This window comes from Heterocephalus glaber, unplaced genomic scaffold, assembly GCF_053883595.1.
Source record: "Heterocephalus glaber isolate CG9 unplaced genomic scaffold, H.glaber_assembly_v1.0 deba00001687, whole genome shotgun sequence".
NCBI lineage: Eukaryota > Metazoa > Chordata > Mammalia > Rodentia > Bathyergidae > Heterocephalus > Heterocephalus glaber.
The window spans coordinates 27,264,422-27,281,461 of NW_028258412.1; the positions used below are offsets into that span (position 1 = coordinate 27,264,422).

Below are 17,040 nucleotides of genomic sequence, written 5' to 3' on the forward strand. Positions count from 1 at the left end.
GTGGTCAGGGGGTGTCCCCACTGCTGGCGAGAGGGCTGCCCTGCCGATGTCCTCGGTGTCAGCTCGGAGCGGCCGGTGCCCTGCAGATGAGGAGGCGGGAGGGACGCTCAGGTCAACATGCAGAGGACACTGTGCCGGCTGCTGTCCACGCCCCGCTCTCCACCTGCCCCGCGCGGTGGTTGCTGCCCTTCCAGTCTCCTTCCAGGTCCCCAAGCATCTCTGTCCCACTGGCTCCGGGAGGACCCGGGAGGCTCGGGGACTCAGGCCAGGCCCTGCTCAGCATCTCCCACCCCGTGAGCAGCAGAGGGCCCCTCCTGACCCCACTCGGCACCTGGGGGATATGCCACCCCCAGCGACACTCCCCCGTGTCCCCGCCCCGCCCACGCACGCAGACCTCGGCACCCGCCGCGACACCTGCCGGGAATTTACCAGACACCCGCTCCAGGCCGCATCACAGCCCCGCCCGGGCTGACGCCCTCTCGCTGCCCGCTGCCCCTCTCAACTCCTCCCTGGCTCTGAGGTGCTGCAGCTTCCCAGGACCTCCGTGGACTTCACGCCGACTCACTGCCCAGCCCCGCGTGGCTCGCCTACCCGTCCTCCGGACCTGTGCATGCTGCTGCCCCGCACGTGGCTCCGAGATTGTTCGAAACGCCCAGCTTCCTGCAAGGCCGCCCTTCTGACAGCCGGCTGCATCGCCTCCCACCTGGCCGGTCCCTAGGCCCACTTCCCAGAGCCAGGGCCTCTCCACCGCCGGAAAGTCTCCTTTGCAGTTTATGACACTCTTTATAGCTCCAACTACGTCTGGCCCACGGAGTTTATGGTCAATACGAGTGAGTGATGGACTCCCGCTCTCCTCCCTCTGTCTCTGTCTCTCAGCCCTCGCAACACAGGCTACAGAGGCCTCGGGACGCCGCTCCCCGGCGACATCCACAGACAGCCCAGGCCCGCCGTCCTCTGGGGCGGGACGTCCGATGTCCCCCGTGTTTCCCTTCCTGTTGGGCCACGCTTCCCTCCCGCCTTCCTGAAGGGTCCTAGCACTGCCCCACTTCCTCTTCCTCTGTGGGCGGGGCCTCACCCGGTAAGCCGCGGACCTGAAGGACAGCCCGGCTCGCACCCCGACACTGAGGCTTGCCCATCACATTTCTATTAGAGAAAGCGAGGGGTGCAGGGGACTTTCCAGGACACAGCCCAACCCTCCGAGCTGCGCTGGAGGCACATCGATGACCCTGCCTGCCCTCTGGGGCCATTACAATGGGCAGAGCCGGAGCGGCACCCCTGTCACCAGCACTCTCCGCAGCTCCCTCACTCCGGTGCCGGAACCCAAACTGGCCCCGTGTCGGCTTCTCCTTGCTCTCCTGTGACCGGCGTTTATCTCGGCGGGCGCCTGCTTCCCAACAGGCCATGGCAGTCTCCCCATTTAGCAGTCTTGTGACCAACTTGGGAGAATCTGTCTTCCAGGCTCTGCAGACAGCGGCTGAGCGGCTGTGTATAAATGTGGGCTCTGGCAAAGCCCCTGCTGGGAGCCCAGCAGCCGCCCGCAGGTGCAGGCAGAGGGGACAGTGGCCCCGCGGGGAGCGGAAGTCCAGCTGTCCCCACAAGCAGCCGCCATGGCTCTGGCATCTCCGGGGCCTACGGTTGCGGTTGGGCCCCTCCACACCTCTGCTCTCCCGTCCGTAGGAGTAGTGGTTCAGAGCTCACCCGTCCATTCTACAGATGCCTACTGAGCACCTACTGTGTCCCAGGAGCCCTGCGGGGCCCAGCAGGAAAAGGTGCAGGGAGCTGGCGCCACAGTGGGAAGAAGCGGGCCCAGGGCGCTCTGCATTGGACCGGCCCTGAGCGGGGGTTGGGCCCCAGGGCAGCTGGAGGGGAGGAGAGGGGTCTCCTGGCCAGGCTGGTGAGGACTGTGGGCCACTCGCTGAGTGCAGAGCTTCCTCACCCCTCGACAGCTGGCTCTGCACCCCACAAGCACCTGACGACAGTCCAGAGCTGGGAGAGGGCGCTCAGGCCGACTCCCCGAAGACCCCCAGGCCCCAGCCTTCGCAGAAGGGCAGGGAACCGTGATGGTGCGTGGTTGTCACTAGAGAACGGCACTTGCCTCGGGCTCCACCGTGCACCTCACCCAGGGCTCTGAGGAGGAGGAGGAGGAGGAGCAGGAGGAGGCCGGGTCGGAGTGAGCTGAGCACCTCTGGGCCCAGTGGTCATGGCCAGGCCACCCTGGCTGGGCCACGTTTCTGCCATCTCTGGCCCCGTCCTCTTCTGCAAGCTCCTCCTGAGGCACCAGACATGGTGTCTGGACCCCGGGAAACAGAGATTAAATGTTAAAACCCAGAGAAGCCTCATTCGCAGTGAGTGCTCTCCAGCACGCAGTTTAATGAGCCCACACACTGACAGAGACAGCGACTTCCGGCAGCACGGGGCCCACTGAGGGCCTAGGTAATCCACGAGGACAGGGCTCAGGGGCACGCTTCGGGGTCCCGGGTCCCCAAGAGCATGGGCTGGGAGGGTGGGTGGGAGAGCTGGGGCAGGACGTCTTCGATGCTGACCACGATGGGCTGGAGCTGAGAGGGCAGCCTCGCCCTGCAGGTCTTCCTGCCCTTCCACCCCTGCGGAGGCTGGCACCGCACAGAGGCCCGAACCTCGAGCAGGCCCTCAGGCATGGACTCCAGTGCACCCCCCCACCGCCCCCCAACCCCGGCCACATGAGCTTCTGTTGTTTATAAGTCACCAGCTCCGAAGAGCAGTTACAGCAACAGAAACCAGCCAGAGGCACTCGGTGTTTCCAGGCTCTGCAGAGGGAGGGCGATCCAGGGACCCCACCCTGCTTGTCCTTCAGGGTTGGGAACGGAAGTGGTGCCCAGAAGCAATGCACCCTGGTCAGTGAGTGCTCGCTCCCCTCCTCCCCTCCCCTCCAGGGGACGCAAATGGATTTTGATCTGATGTGGGCATACAGCCTGGTGCTGCCAGATGGGGTAAATTGAAGGAAGTGGAGGAAGACAGGAGAGCTCCGTGTGGCGACACTAATGTTTGGATCTGGCTCACCGTGCACAGCCACGCTCACGGCTGTGGTCTACATGCCTCTGGCCTGCACTCTCAGCCAGGCTGCTCCGACTGTGTCGCAGTTCCTGGGCTGGTGTGGGCTGGAGCACAGCAGGAGGCTGACGCCTGGGTGGTCCTGCATGGATGAAGACAGAAAGATAAACTTCCCGTGGTTTATCTCCACTGAGCAAGCTTCAGGGTCCCTGGGGCATCTAATAACATCACCTGTTAGAGACTGCAGTAGTGAGTTAGGATTCTATGGAACAGATTCAATGTAAACACACGTGTGCTTACACACAGGGCTTGGGAAGTGGGCTGGCAGGATCAGAAGCAGAAGAGTCACAGTGGCATCTGCCAGATCAGGTTGTAAGAACCCAAAGTGGCGAGCTGCACGCCTGAGAGCCAGAGGATCCAGAAGCAGTCGGGGGTGCAAGGCCTGGACTTGCTGCAGAGTTGCAGGCGGGAGCCGTGTTGGAAAGCCACATACTCTGCATTGGAAGGCTGAGGGAACTGGAGACCAAGGTCCAAAGGCAACAACACAGATGAGGACACCTCCAGAAAAGGGAAACACACCCTTCTTTCTCTTTTTATTGCATCTAAGCTACAAGCCTATTGGTTGGGACCACCACAGTCGGGGTGGGTCTTCCCCTCAATTTGGTGGCCTACACATCAATCATCCACAGACACACCCAGAGCCTACTAATCTGCTAGGCGGTTCTTACTCAAGTCAGGTTGACATAGCGCAATGAGCAACACGGGGATATAATGTACAATTATAATACAATTATGAGAACATCAGTTTTGTGTCCAGCACTCCTTCAGTCTAAATGGACATTCCTCAGTATTTGGTATTCCAGTCCCCTGTCTCCCATTCTAGAAGCTTCTGGCCAGAGTCAACTGAAGTGGTGTCTGTTGCTTGAAAGCAAAGGACACTGTGGCTTTCAAGGCTCACCTGGAGTTTTTTTAACCCGAGGAGTCTCACTGTTTGGTAATGCAGCTCCACGAGGGCAGTGAGAGTGAGGTGAAGAAGCTAACAGAAAAACTGAGTCATAGGATGGCCAGAACTTTCCCGACACACCCTGGGCAGCCAGAGCTAACAGCAGGTGACTGTTAGGGTTTAGATTTAGAGTGTCCCCCAAATTCTCATGTACCTAAAAACAGTGCTTTTGGAGGATACTGTATTTATCCATTGCTCAGTCTGGTGACTGAGTGTGCTGTCAGAAGGTGGGGCACGGTCAGGAGGGTGAATCATTGTGGGTGTAATCTGCAACGATGTCTCTTCCTCCCTAGTTCCCCCCTCTCTCTGTTCCCCAGCCACCATGAATGAGCAGCTCTTCTCTGTGGCAGGCCATTCCACCATGCCACTTTCTGCATTGGAACCAGCCAATCCTAAACTGAAACTTATGAAATTGTGACACAAAATAAAACTCTCCTTTAAGTTGTGAATGTCGCCTTTAAGTTTGTCCCAGCAACAAGAAAGTGACTAAGACAGATTTTGATGCTAGGAATGGGGTCACTGCTGTGACTACCTTACCATATGGTTTAGAAGCCTTTGGAACTGGTTACCAGCAGGAATTTGGAAAGTTTTGTAGATGCCAGCTAGAAAAGCCATAGAATGCTATAAGCCAAGCTCAATGGGAGATTCTGGCCAGATCTCAGAAGACCAGAATGCACGTAGAAATGTAGACAGTGAAGGCCAGAGTCAGGTTTCAGCCGGGAACAAGTACTCCGTTCAGCTAGAGGCCATGTATGTTATGCTCTGGCAGAAAATGTGTCTACTTTTTGCCTATGTCCTGAGACATCAGGGGAGACTGAGAGTCAGGGTGGCAGACTAATTAATCTGGCTAAGGAAATGTCCAGGTGCCCCAACATTCAGGCTGTAGTATGGGCACTGTTGGCAGCCTTTAGTCAGATGGCCAGAAGGGTCACCCAGGGAATTGGTTCCCTGGGAATCAGTTCGCAGTGCTCAGCCATTCAGCACTCAGAGTCTTCTGCAACTGTGATTCAAGGGGGCCCAACTACTGCTCCAGCTGGCATCATCCACAAGGTTCTGGTTTTATGCACATGCAGAGTGCAACAATTGTGGCATGAAGGAAGCGTCTATCTAGACTCCAGAAGGAGGTCAGGCAGTGTGCCCCTGAAAGGGCAGTACATGAAGCTGTGAGAGTGAAAACCAAAAGTGCAGTGGAGACCCCAAGAACTGAGAGAGGCCAGGAACAGAACCTTTACTGGGAAAGCCTCGGATGGTGAGTACAGCACCCCCAAGAGAGCAACCGTGAGGGCTGCAACTAGCATCGCAGCTGGGGCACAGCTGCCCAAGCCCCTTGGGGCTCACATCTGGCCAAAATGCCCTGGGTGCTGGACATACAATTACAGGATTTAAAGTTTGCCCTGCGGGACTGTGGCCAGCTTTGGTCCTATTCCTCTCCATCCCCGTACCCCTCCCTTTTGATTTTTAGGGGCCTGATATCTAAGAGTTTGCCTTGAGTCTCAGAGAAGACTTTGGACTTGGACTTCTCAGCAATGCTGGGACTGTCAAACACTTAGAGATGAACTAAATGAATTTTACTTCAAGGAATGTGTGTCTTTTGAGAGCCAGGGCAGAATGTTATGATTCAGACCTAGAAAGCCCCAGGTCCTCAGGCACCGAGAGGTGGGGGCTCTGAAGGCTGATTGGACCTTGGAGTCCTGTGCTCATCAGTGGGTTCGTCACTGGTCAGGAGAGTGGCTGAGTGTGGTCAGAAGAGGTGAGTCCTTGCATGTCACTGCAGTGCATCTCCCCCCATGGCTCCTCCCTTCTCTCGCTGCTTCCTGGCCACTGTGATTGAGCTCTGTCCTCCACCATGACATTTCTGCATTGGAACCAGCCAATCATGGACGGAAACTTAGCAAACTGTGAACCCAAACAAACTTGGTCTTTTAAATTGTGGATGTTGAGTATTTTGTCCCAGCAACAAAAAAGTGACTGAGACAGTAACAAAGAACAACGTGGGCCTGATGCATAAGAGCTTGGGCATCAAGCAAGGACAAGAGGACACACTTTCCTGCACTGACATGACACTGCCCTGCTGCACCTCCAAATAAAGCCATCAGGACCACAACTGATTTCCAGTGTGGCACCAAATGTGACGCGGAGTGGAGTCTAAGGTCCACGGCGTGGCTGCCCACCCCCGCGGGGTCAGCACCTCTTCACAATCCACCACTGCCTCCCCAAGCACAGGCACGGACAGGGTCGAGCTGGTGTCAGAGGGCAGACCCTTCATCTGGACCTGAGCAGCCGCCTAGAAGGGCAGCTTCAGAAGGGCTGGGGTGGGGAGGCAGACTAGTGTCTAGAAGGCATTGAGAACTCTCTAATTTCAACAGTAAAATACGAACAGGCCACCTGGAAAATGGGCTAAGTACAGGCACAGATGTTTCCACTGAAGGGCATGCAAGTGGCTGATAAGCCCACGAAAAGGTGGTCAACATCGGGAAGGTAAAATGTTGCAGCCATCCTGGAAAGCAGTCTGGCAGCCCCTCAAAAGAGCAGATGAGGTGACGATGCAATCCACCTGTTTGTCACCCAGTGAAGAAGATTTCTGGTCTCACAGAAACGTAGACACAAATGTTTAGAGCAGCTTTAGTCCTGGTAGCCCAAACTTGAAACACCCCAGGTGTCCATCAGCAGGTGGTGGGGAGACCCATCACAGGGCACCCGTGCTGCAGGTGCTGTTCAGCAGTGGAAAGGAATAGATGGTGGCATTGCAAAACCGTGGACAAATCTCCAGGGAACTGTGCTGACAGGGAAAAGCCAGTGTGGAGGTTTGCACATGTTTCCCACTTAGTTAATTCTTCTGAGTAATGGGAGGTGGAATAGTGGGGGCCTGGGTAGCAGTGGGGTTGTGGTATTGGAAGGAGGCAGATGTGATTATTTAAATAAGCAGTGAAAGGAAAGGTTCACGGTTTGACTGTAGTAGAGGATATAGGGACTCAGACGGGTGACAGGACTAAGACACACACTCTTATGACTTGTATCTAAGTGTCCCCTGAAGCCTCATGCACTCATTGGCGGGGCTTCTGGCAGTGACTGAATCGCGAGTGCATGACAGTGGATTAGTGCACCCAGGGTTTATAGCCGGGTGCAATGTTGAGAGGTGGAGCTGGTGTAAGAGGGGTCACTGTAGGCGTGGCCTGCAAGAGTCAGTCTCCCTCCTCCTCCTCCCTCCCAGCCCGGTTACTTTCTGCTGCCATGCCATGAGCTCTCCCCTCCACCATGTCTCTATGCCGTGCCGCCCACCTTGGAGCCAGCTGATAGGGACTGAAGCCTCTACAAAGTGTGAGCTGAAATAAAACTGTCCTCCTTTCACTTGTGACTGCCAGGTATTGTGTCCCAGCAACAAGAAAGTGACTAAAACACACACAGATGCAAGATAAGGAAAGATAAATAAAATGGGGGAATCTGAGTGAGATCACTGAACTGCATCAGTGTCAATATCCTACACGTGACATTGTGTTATGTGTGACATTTTGTAGAATGTGAAGGGTATGTGGAACTCCTCTACGTTTTATCTTACAATAGCACATCAACCTCCAGTTTGATGCCACAATTTTAAAAATAGGTCCCTGGGAGGTGTGGTGGTGCACACCTATAATCCCAGCACTCAGGAAGCTAAGGCAGGAGGATCACCATGAGTTTGAGGCCAGCCTGAGCTACATAGCAAGACCCTGTCTCAAAACAACCAAAAAAATAAAAATCATTAAAAACAGGTCCTCTTTGCTTTGAATGATTCTGCAGTGCACTAATTTCAGCCGCACTGGTTTAGTTCATGAGCGCCAGTCCCCAGCAACATGGCTCAGGTTTCACAGACCACGGTGTGGGAATGTGACTGGCCTACAAGTACAGTTCACCGCCAGGGAGAGCCACAGGTAAAGAACAGAAGCACACAACAGTCAGTGACAAATCCTGTGACCTCCTCAAAGTTGGTTATCGATGGGTCTTAGGGCTCCGTTACTTCGCTCACACTCACAAGGCAAAGGGGCCACCTCAGTCCTCTTGTCTCTTCCCAAAACAACATAGGAAAAGAAGATCAAAATAAACCCCATGCAAAAAGAAGAAAGGAAATAAAGAGTAGGAAGCAATGACATTGTAAGCAGGAAAACGAGAAAAATCAATAAAAGAGTAAGTCCTTTGTCTCCTCCAGGATTGGTCAGATAAAATTAGCAAATGAAAATTGTATATATTCCTGATGTTCAACATGATGCTTTCATATAGGTACAGCTTGGGACAAAAACAATTGGCTCTTTGAAACTATCAATGAATTTGACAAATTTTTGCAAAAATAGAGAAGAAACAATTTGCTACTGTTAAGAATAAAGCAGGAGATAAATCAGGACCCTACAGACCCCTGAGAGCAGGTTCTGGTAAACAGTCTGCACTCACAGACAAATCCTAGGAAAATACAAATTACCACAACTCACCCTAGATGAACCACATAATTTGATTATCTCTGCAACTATTAAAGAAATTGAATCTATAATTAAATATTGTTGAATACAAAGTTTCCAGGGGAGCCCACAGGAGCACTCTAACAAAGCCTAAACAGAAATTGGTATTGACTTAAAAATGTTTCCTGGAAATAGAAAGTGAGGAAACATTTTCCAGATTATTTCAGAGGTTAGTGTTGCCCTGACACAAGAATAACAGAGAAAAAAAGCATACAAATGAAACAAAACCACTACCCTCCTGAACACAGACCACATGTTGGCAAACACATCTCAGCAACACTGATTGATACACAGTGGCTGAGGGAGTCTGCTCCAGAGATGCCAGACTCCAGACTCGCTCAATAACTGCAAATCCATAAGCAGAACCATCATGCTGACAGATTCAAGGGGAGAGAGATGGGAATGTGCCAGCTGGCTCAGGAAACGCCACACAGTGGTGCTGTGGACAGAGTGTGGAAGTCAGGAGGAGAAGGTGGGGGGGGGGAGAAAGAGGAGGAGGAGGAGGAGAAGGCTCCTGGGACTTCCCAGCCTCCAGAATTGTGAAAGGTAAATGTGTAGTGTTTAAGCTTCCCAGTCCATGGTATCTTTGTTATGGCAGAGCAAATGGACTAAGACAATGGAATGGACTGACTAGGGTAGCAGGAATGGGGTGGATGGGATAGGATGGGTGAATGGATGAACAGGAGGCTGGCAAGATGTGGGGGTGGATGGAATGAGGTGGATGTAGTGGTAGAAATGAAGTCAAGGTCACTTGCAAGGATACTTCTTTGACATCACTTCTGTCCATAAAGCAGATTGAGCTTTTCCTCTGTGATTTTCTCAGTAAGATCACAACCTTGGCAGCAACCAGCATTTCATGAACATAAGTGTTGCTCCCCAAGCTGCTCCTGCAAACAAAACAGTGGCTCGGGTTCTGAGGCACATGAGTCACCATCAGGCAAGGGCAGTCTTTAGAAAGGTACGTGGACCGTGTGCTTCCACACCACCTCTGACACGGTCATTCCCGTAGTGAAAAGGAGAAATTCACTGCACAAGGAAGCAAAGTGAGGAGACCCTGGGCCAAGGTCAGGGCTCACTCTGAGCTCCACCAGGCACAGGCACTGCTGTCCTTGCTGCTGGCAATCACGGGCGGCATGAGAGCTGGACCATCTCTCCCCTCCCCGGAATGCATGTCTGCTCCTTTGAACTCGACCCTCCTTCTCAGGGGTGCACTGCTGTGTGCTGCACGCTACGCTACACCAAGATCCGCTTGGCCTCAGATGCCCTTGCTCTGTGAGACCTGCCCCTCCCACCAGGGCTTTGCTGCCACAGATCAAGAAGGTGAAGGCCATGCCGTGCCGGGGGTGAGGATGCCAGTCAGGCCACCACCTCATCTTCAGAGATTCTTATGCGATCACACAGAAGGGCAGCTGGAGGGAGAGAGGCTCCCTGGCTGGGTGGAGTGGCTGGAGAGGGGGCTCCAGAGCCCGCCAGGGAAACGCCTTTGTAATCCACAGCCCTTGCAAACCTCAGAGACAAAGGGAAAGGACTGCAAATGGCAAAGGAGGTTGCTCAGCTGGAAGCTGGGTTTGGAATTTAATATTGCATTCAAATGATGGAGACAGTGATCTTTGCGGGGGATGAAATTCTCAATTCGTTATTGAATGCTATAGCCTGATTCTGGCACCTACAAGGGAGACCCCTTGCAGAATTGAAATATCACCCTGGCCACAAGTAACAGACAATCCAGTTGAGGCCCAGCAGGACGTGCAGGCAGCTGCCCTGTAACAGACTCAGAACAACAGGTTCGAATCCCAGTGCCTCCTTGTGTATGTGTGTATGACCTTGGGCCAGCTGCCCGGCAATGGTGTAACTGGCGGGAGTCTGCTGCTCTGTCCCCGGAGTGCCTCAGTTCCCATGCACGTTTCTGATTTTTAAATTCATCCCCTTTCAGAAGAGCAAGATTGCTGTGGACACAGGCCAGCTCTCTTCTGGGCTTGGAGCTCAAGAGGGGAATCGCCCTCTACCGACAGTCCTCAAAAGCCACAGGAAGGAGTCCTGCTGTGTTAACGTAGCAGCACAAACAGACGCAGCAAGCCAAGGTGACGCTCAAGGTAACCGAGGACCCAGGGAACAGACACCGACCAACTGGATTGGAGTCAGCACAGCATTCTCAGTGCCCAGAGCGTGGACCTCGGGATGGGGAGGGAAGTGAGTGATGGGTTTCCATGGAGATGGTGATGCTAAAGGGCCCTGGTGAGAGGAAGGGCAGCAAGGACTCAGCTGCACATGGGCCACAGGGACCCAAGGCGACCACCAGGATGTGGTTTCCATGGCGATGTGGTGCTGGAGAGCCTTTCACTACCCAGAGGGGCAGCAAGACTCGGCCCATCGCCCTCCCCAGGGCTGCATTCCAGGCTGTTTGGTTCCCCAGAAAGATAAAAATCCTGATTCCTAGGTGGAATCTCCTAGTTTGTAGCATTTTAAGACTCATTCAAGTGTAGAAAATAAACAAAAACCAATGCACAAGCTGACTCGTTCAGGACAGAACTGTCTCCGAGCCTTCCCTGGGCACAAGATCCTGGCAGAGGAGACGGCCCACCCAGCTGCGTCCTCACACTGAGGTTCAGAGCAGGTGACACCGAGCGGGAAAGGACACTGCGTCACACGAGCCGCTCCTACCCCTAGGCGCACACCAGCTAGCAGATCATCGCGGTGCATGTCCAGTGGGAAGAGCCAGAGGCACACAGCCCTGGGTGTCCACATCCATCCCACCAGCCCTCCTGCTCGGCCAGCGTGCGGGGTCCGCGCCCTGGTGACTGCCACCTCCAATACCCACTGCACTGCCTCATCCACCCACCCGGGGGCTGCTGCCACTCTGGCACCCCCATCCCCTGTGAGTGCCCCATCCAGTCCTCACAGCTGTCCTGTGAAGCCCATCTGTGTACCCCACCCCCAAGGGAGGTGGCTTTGGGGGACAGGGAGTGATACCGGTGACAGAGGTACTCCGCTGCTTCTGTCTGCTGGAGCCTCGGGCTGGGAGCAGCACACAGCCCACACTTCTGTCCACACTGTCCACAGTCCACGCTGTCCCTGGTCCTCCATCCCATGCCCCCAGGATGGGACAGGGCCCTCACAACAGGGCACCCCGCAACGCCCATCCAGCCAGGCAGAGTGGAGCTCCTGTTCATCTGGTTTTCCACTTCTCAACAGCCATCACCGGGGCTTGTGGGCCAGGCCAGCGGGGCGCCTACTGTCCAGGGCCACTCAGCACAAGCCCCCTTTCCACCAGCACACAGCTGGCAGCAGCAGAAAGCTCCCTCTGCTTTGTCAAAAATAAACAAGTGAGTGAGGGGCCTGACCCCAGGAGGGCCTGTCTGTCACATCCAAATCATACCCGAATCCCTGGCGCCCCGAGAGCCTGCACACCCAGAAGGCTGGAGGCCTTCACACGGGGGCCACCTTAGAATTCTGCACAGCCTGCTGGGACCCCAAATGCTCCAGGGAAGCGCCAGTCACCCAGGCAGGCCACAGGCTGCTGGGGACCAAGGAGGTGTACCCAGCTCCTCTGTCCTCCTCCTCCTCTGTCCTCCTCCTCCCCCTCCAAGGAGCCAGTGCAGCCCACTCTGTGGATTTCAGTGAGATTCAAAGAGAAAAAACCTTCCTAAGGCCTGGCTGCATTTGAATCTCTCCACACACAGAATCAACTTCTGTCTTGGCCAGAGAGCCCGCTGCCCAGGAAGGAAAATTAAATCCTAAACATGAAGAGTCAGGCTGAGCAGCGGGGGTGGGAGCGGGTCGGGGAAAGAGACACAGCTCCAGGCAGCGGCCAACCTGATCCAGTCCTCAGAGCACCGGGGTTTACCTGCGCCAGGCTCTGTGAGGGGGCCCGGGAGACTGACAGGCCCGAATCGCCTCTGCAGGTGGACTTTTCAGAAGCTTGACTCCCCGTGTGTTGCAGATCACTGAAACAAAGGACAAAAGGAAAAATCTAAGAGAAGGAGAAATAGGCGTCATCTTCAGAGCTTGCTTTGACTTTCTAAGTGCCGCGTGCTAACTGACTAAGCCACCGGAGCTCCTGCTTTGACTTTTAAAAATTGCCTGCATTTAATCCCAGTCTGGCCAAATGAAAGTGAGCAAGGGTTTCTCTCCGAAGTGCAAAACTCCTCAAAGCCTCGGGAGAATCTCTCTGGATGAGCACCCTGGAGCCCCTTGGCTCTGCAATGGAATCGCCGGTCTCTCAAACCCTTCTGGGCACCTTGCCCCTCTCCAGCCCCAAGGAATTGCTTCTTTCCCCTCCCCATTCTGTTATTTCTAGAAGAATCTGGCCCAGAAGCAAGGGGGTCCCCACTTCCCTGCCCAGCAGGATTCCTTAAGGTTCCAAACCAAGCACAAAACAACAAAAAATCACTTTCGTCTCCCAGGGTTATTTCTGTTCTGTTTCATCTATTATTCTCTCGGAACTTGCAAGGTTGTGATATTTCTCCAGCCTTTCCGTGGACGCCCTGGCTCCAGCTGTGGTGGCTCTTGTCTGGAGGAACCACTGTCAAGCCCCGGCCACCTCCCACTGGCTGGATCCGACCCAGACACCATGGGACTGAGGTGTCCACACCTGCCCGGAGTCGACCCTGCACCCACACCAGCTTTTCTAAGTGGGTTTTGCCCTCCTCTCAAACTGACCAGTGGAGCTGAGCCAGGTCCAGCCCTGCAGTGCCACCTGGGCCAGGTGACCTTGGGGAATCCTCAGGACAAGGATCAGAGTGGAAGAAGTGAGTGATTTGTCTACCCCACTGGTAGTTACTCCTGCACACTCAGGTCGTCCTTGTTTGAGTCTATTTCATCTTTTCAGAGATGTTGTGAGCCAGCTGAAGTAAGATTAGCCATCCCCTGAGATTCCTTCCAGCTCTGAGGCTCTGGCTTTATGGAATATTAAACAGGCTGTGGACAAACAGGCTGGATAGGGAGGTATTTTGTGAACTCTAAAATGCAAACAACTTAAGAGCCTTCCACATCTCTGCCTTGTCCACTCTCGTGGGGCATAAGTGCCCCCAGGAGGGTAGCCAGGTGGGGGCCTGTGGCCCAACCTGTGTCCAGTGGCCACCACCAGAGCCTGCCACACACATGCAGCTACCCAGCACCGGTGTGGGGGTCACTTGGGCCCGGAAGAGGCCTCCAGAGTGCCCTCTCCTTCACTCTGTCTTTTTCTTCTTCCTCAACCCAGGAGTTCTTCTGATTGCTCTCCCTTCTTTGTGTGTAGAGCTGCAGATCCAGGCACAGCAGAGGAAGTGCCACCATTACATCACTGCAACCTTGAGCAATGTTATGGCTCAGATCTAAAGAGGCCCCTGAGCTGGATGTGCTTGGAAGGTGACTGGATCATAGGGTTTGTTCCTGACTTCCTGCTCAGGGCTGGGGTCTGGCCCAGAGGCGGGTCACTGGGGGTGGGGCCTAGAAGGGTGCGTCTCCCTCCCCAGCTCCCCCCTCTCTTTCTGCTTCCTGACTGCCATGCTGGGTAGCTTTTCTCCACCCAGAATCTCCCACCATGCTGCCCACCAAGCAAGGACTGAAACTTCTAAAACATGAACCGAAATAAACGCCTCCTCCTTGAAGGTTGAGTGTTGGGTATTTTGCCCCAGTGATGAGGAAAGTGACGAGGTTGAGGAGTTAACAGTCCTGGGGTCAGAGCTGCGGTCCTCTGGTTTCTCCCAACAGCTCAACACCCGTAGTCTGTTGGGTTTGTATTTGCTTATTTCTCCACCTGCCAAGAATCTCTGGGAGACACTGAACACAGCCCTATCAGTACCTCGCATGACCAGACACTTCCGTCTTCCTGTGACAAAACTGGGCGGTAGGAACTAGATGCACAGAGCCTAATCTTAGATGTCCACTGCAAAAGCCATTAAAATAGATGAATAAGAAGCTGAAGGCCCTCAGTTAGTAGCACTGCAGTGGGAATGTTCGTGTGTCCCTCTGCAAATGTTTCATAGTGAGATGGGCTGGTTTTGATCAAAAATGCACTGGGGCTCACGGCTTTGTTCCTCTGGAGTCGTATGTGCTATGAGTTTTGTCATCAGTTTTATTTGCATTTAATAGAGATGAATTCAGTGGACAAACGAGATAGAAATAAAAATGCATTACAGGCATTTTTTGAGGTCATGGGTCTGGCTTAAGCAACCCTGAGAATAAACAGGCGTCTGCTCTGTGTTTGCAGCAGAGCTGGTGGTGTCTGCACAGACATCAAGCTCCTGGGTGGCTCACGCAGGTGGCTCATTCTGGAAATTTCTGCTAGAATTGGAGGGAGACCTGAGCAGGGCATCCCAGGTCCCGTGTGACCCCTGGTGCTTGGGTGTTTCCGGGAACAGAAACACATGCCAGTCTCCAAAGGGAAGCCTGGGCCTTGTGGTCCCTGCTCTCATCCTGTGTGCAAAAGGCATCCTCAGGCCAGTGGACAAGGTCAGGCCCAGAGTCAGGATCAGAGAGACGGGAAATGAAAATCTCCCTTGCCCTCTGGGGCAAGTCGGTGCATGTAATTTTGATGCCCCTGAAACCTGATTTGCACTGGTTGTGCTGGGGTCAGGGCAGGGGCCGCAGCAGCGGAGGAGCCTGTGAAGCAGGCCTCGGTGTTCTTCCCAGCATGGGGTGAGCAGCGCAGGTCAGCAGGGGAAGCAGCTGACGCTGAGACCACGTGGAGTCAGGGGCAGCCCAGCCCAGGGAAGCTTTAGAAAACTTGGCCTCCAAATATATTAACACTGCCTTAGATCCCAGCGGCTTTAAATAAATGGCAGCGTGAGAGGCACTTTTGGAGAGGATGAGGCATAGAAAACAACACTGTCCACTGTCCACTGTCCACAGTGGTCTTGGTCCGGTCCAGGAGCCTGAAACTTCACCCTGTGCCATAGGCCGCACAGGGACAAACACTCCCACCCCTGCCAGGCCCCTTGGCCCCCTGGAACAGGGTCCTCCTCCTCCTAAGGCCCTGACGCGACGCGTCCCCGTGGGACCCCACGTCCCGGGCGAGGTGATGGCCCTCAGCCCTTCCGGAGCCCTTGGGCGTGGCGACTCTCTGGAGCTGCTCCGCGCGGGTCCTGGGCTGCGTGGGGGGAGGGCTGTGTCCGCGCTGCCACCTCCTGCTCAGAGCCGAGCGCCCCACCCTGGGGACCTCTGTCGTCACCCTCGTGCAGCCTCAGGTCGCGTGCTGACGGGTCTTCTGTGACGCACTCCCACACCTGCCTCCCTGGACACCCACACAGCCGCCACCCCACCCAGGCCACCGTCATCTGCCACTGTAACCGGCGCCGGCAGCCTCGTACTGTGCTCGCCAGGAGAGGCTGCTCCCCAGCACGTGCCCAGGACAGCCCCTCCCTGGCTGGTCCCGAGGTCCCCAAGGCCCCCACTCCGGGCTGCCCGCCCTGCGCCCACACCTGGGTGCACACGCACGCGCACGCACACACGTGCACGCCCGCATCGCCGGTGCTGGGCGTCTCACCCGGTCTTCACTCGCACCTCAGTAGCGCCTGGGTACTCACCTTTCTCTCCAGTAGAACCCCGCTTCCAGCTGACTCCCAGTAGAGCTGAAGCTGGAGCCGTGGGCGCTGCCAGGCCTGGGCAGGCTGCAGGGAGGCGTGCAGTGGAGACACTGGATGTGTGCAGGTGAAGCCGGGTGGCGGGCGGCAACCTTCCTGGGGACAGGGTGCTGTCACGGGGGTCATGGTGGGCGGGGTGGGCCCGCTAGGGTGACCTGCTGGAGCTAAGCAGTCTCCACAGGCAGACAGGTGAAGCTGAGACAGGACAGCATCGTGGACGGGGTTCCAGAGAGCACAAGGAAAGCACAAAAAGGAAGGATGGAGGGAGGAAGGAAGGAAAAAGCACCAGGCAAGGAGAGCGCTTCCCTTGCACTCGTGAAAATCATTCTAGGTCTCTGTTCCTTTGGAGCCAGCAGAGGCAGGGAGTGGTGCTGGTGAAGAGCATGGGCTCCACATCTGCATCCACATCAGCAAACCTAGACGAGCCGGGCTCAGCCCGGAGGGGCAGGGCTGCTGACTCACTTTACCCTGACTCCTGCCACAGTGCCAAAGGCCAGGAGCCAAGAGGGCAGTGACCCAAAGCAGTTTTCCTCGCCCTGGATGGGAGAGCAATGGGGTCCAGGCCAGAGGGCTGTGGGATGGGCCCAGCTTGCTCCACACCTGGCCAAGTGACAGTGGAGTCCCCAGAGGACTCTGGGCTACTCCTCCCCCCCAGGGTGCTCCTCCCCCCTCCCCCCTGCAGGGCTTTCTTCCATCTCTCACCCCTCAGGGTCTTCTTCTGATCCATCATGCAGCAGGATCCTTTTCTGATCCCTCATCCCAGCAAGGAAAACTTTCCTTCAATCCTGTGCCCCAGTTCTTTGTGGTGTCCCTGGTCCCCTGTGCTCTCTTTCTTGTCGGCGCGGCCGTCCTCTCCTGTCTCTGTGACTGTGGCTAGATGTGCACATTGCCTCGCTGCACAGGCCTCTGTCTGGCTCCCTCCCTGTCCCTGCTCCCCACTCATGGCCATCAGACCCAG

At 55.3% G+C, this 17,040-nt stretch overlaps 1 long non-coding RNA gene across 1 annotated transcript; it reads right to left on the bottom strand.

The window, feature by feature from the left end:
- Window positions 1-441: 441 nt before the first annotated feature.
- LOC110348944 (uncharacterized) lies at window positions 442-16,207 on the bottom strand. Its single transcript, XR_002394603.2, has 3 exons — window positions 16,026-16,207; window positions 12,365-12,464; window positions 442-3,172 (listed from the first exon to the last, which is right to left on the bottom strand). It is a non-coding gene; the product is annotated as an uncharacterized LOC110348944 (long non-coding RNA).
- Window positions 16,208-17,040: the final 833 nt, after the last annotated feature.